The sequence below is a fragment of the Hyperolius riggenbachi genome, chromosome 9 (genome assembly GCF_040937935.1).
Source record: "Hyperolius riggenbachi isolate aHypRig1 chromosome 9, aHypRig1.pri, whole genome shotgun sequence".
Lineage (NCBI taxonomy): Eukaryota > Metazoa > Chordata > Amphibia > Anura > Hyperoliidae > Hyperolius > Hyperolius riggenbachi.
The window spans coordinates 256,485,395-256,488,178 of record NC_090654.1 but is presented as its reverse complement, the minus strand read 5'-3'; positions in this window follow the sequence as shown (position 1 = coordinate 256,488,178).

The window sequence follows — 2,784 nt, the reverse complement described above, 5'->3', positions numbered from 1 at the left end:
CATTAATTGTGGTGTCCTAATGTGTCAAAAACCTGAGCGGCTCTTGCCTTTTTCATGATTGCTAACTCAGTAAAGGACCAGCCTTTAAATCGTTGCTATCATATAAATCCGGCATAGCGGGGTCTGAACCCTCTATAACAGTTATTATAGATTGATGGTATACCTTGAAATGAATCAGAGCACTCAGTATATGACTTTATATAAAAAAAATTGTATTTGCTTATCATACAGCATATATACAAAATATGAACAGTTCCAATTAGTGTTTCCTTCTAACAGTATTCCATCTCATCAAGGCCTTTATTGCCAAGCGATTATCAATCTTCTAAGTACATTCAAAAAAGAATAGAACGGTTGTGTTATGTAGAATAAGATCAAAAGTAGTCTCTGTATTAATAGCTGTGTAAAACTTGCAGTAATCTTCTTAAAGAAATGGCATAAAAAATAACTTCTAAAAAAAAAACTTCTTGCTAACATCTTAACAGAACTTAAAGGGAAGGTTCAGGGAGGGTGGAGGAAAAATAAAAATCAATTTCCACTTACCTGGGGCTTCCTCCAGCCCGTGGCAGGCAGGAGGTGCCCTCGCCGCCGCTCCGCAGGCTCCCGGTGGTCTCCGGTGGCCGACCTGGCCAGGCCGGCTGCCAGGTCGGGCTCTTCTGCGCTCCAAGTCCTGGTACTTCTGCGTCCCACGCCGGCGCTCTGACGTCATCGGACGTCCGCCGGGCTGTACTGCGCATGCGCAGAACTACTGCGCATGCGCAGTACAGCCCGGCGGACGTCCGATGACGTCAGAGCGCCGGCGTGGGACGCAGAAGTACCAGGACTTGGAGCGCAGAAGAGCCCGACCTGGCAGCCGGCCTGGCCAGGTCGGCCACCGGAGACCACCGGGAGCCTGCGGAGCGGCGGCGAGGGCACCTCCTGCCTGCCACGGGCTGGAGGAAGCCCCAGGTAAGTGGAAATTGATTTTTATTTTTCCTCCACCCTCCCTGAACCTTCCCTTTTAATGCTGAAAAATTAAGTACATCACCAGAATATTAAGCATATTACCCCTTCTCAATCATCTCTTCAGCATCTAGAACCACGTGTGGGAAGGTAGCTTCTGCCTCGTGTCTTCTAAGGAGATTGGTAGGCTTGTGCAAACTATGAGCTTTCGGTTCCTACTTTTATAGTGATTGGATGCAATATGGCTGCCTAATCTGGAATTTCCCTAAATCCCAGGTTCTGATTGGCTGAAACTTCCATGCGTCAAACGCCATCTTTGTTTTGCAGTACGGGAGGGTAGGAGGCGCCCTTAGAGGTACTATGGATTAGGCTTTGATTTGGATATTGCCAATAATTATTCCACTTGCTGTGTGTTAGACAGAGTGCACACGCCCACTTTACCAATAAATCTATATGTTGTGTCTGAAGATGGACCTATTACTATTAACTAATAGGAGATTGGAAAGATCCTACCTTAATAAGTAGTCAGATCCATTGGTATAAAATTTGTTGAAATTTATTGTAGCACTTAAAAAGACAACGCGTTTCGCGGCTGGCAAGGCGCCTTGCTCAGAGGACTGTTACCTAAAGGCACAACATACGACCTGATGAAGCGGTTTCAGCCGCGAAACGCGTTGTCTTTTTAAGTGCTACAATAAATTTCAACAAATTTTATACCAATGGATCTGACTACTTATTAAGGTAGGATCTTTCCAATCTCCTATTAGTTAATAGTAATAGGTCCATCTTCAGACACAACATATAGATTTATTGGTAAAGTGGGCGTGTGCACTCTGTCTAACACACAGCAAGTGGAATAATTATTGGCAATATCCAAATCAAAGCCTAATCCATAGTACCTCTAAGGGCGCCTCCTACCCTCCTGTACTGCAAATCCCCCCTGGGATCAGGGGTCACCACCTTGGCAGGTGGTATCGTTTTTGAAGGAGTTGCGACCATTGATCATACCTCACAAGGCCGAGTGGGGACGGTACTTCCCCACATGTGATATAGACTGGTTGCGTTGTGTGCAACCCAGCCTTGTGAGTATATATAATCTTTTATTAAACATTACGATATCCCTCCGTGACATACTACACCAGATTGGGCTCCCGGTGTCTTCCCGTCCTTTTTTCTATCCTTTTAGCACATAATCATCTTTGTTTTGAATACTTTAAATAGCTGACATTTTAAAATAACCATAACAGATTTTTGTTTATACATATTGACATTTGATTAGGTCATTTCTGACGCAGTTAATTAAAAATGGACGTCACCAGCCATCTTGTTTGCTGGTTGACTTATTTGCCCCAGACATTGGGACTTTCAAACATTAAACAATGTCATTCATGATGCATTTCTGATAATGTGTCCTTCTGCTAATTAGTTTGGAATGTGTCTGTCCTTTCCCAGACATAAGATTGGTCAGGTTGACACACTGTAACGAGTCCTTAGCAATTTAAGTCTTATTGAAATATACAGGGCTTCTAATATATATTTGAAACAATTAGACATGGTTCAGTAAGGCTGGCATGTGTGTCATACAAAAAACAATTTACCAACAAATTCCAAAAAATACAAACTGTTGTTTTTATTCTCAATGTTGAATAGCACAAATATTAAAAAGTACATTAAAAGCGCATGAGATGGCCACCACACACGCAGCTAGCAACCCACTCACTGGTGCACCGCACAAACACTCATAGGATAACAACAAGTGCAATGTTTAAAAGGTTAGATCCTCTTGGTTAGTATGGTTATAAAGTTGTTAGTTCCATGTAATCATGCAGCAAATGATGGAAA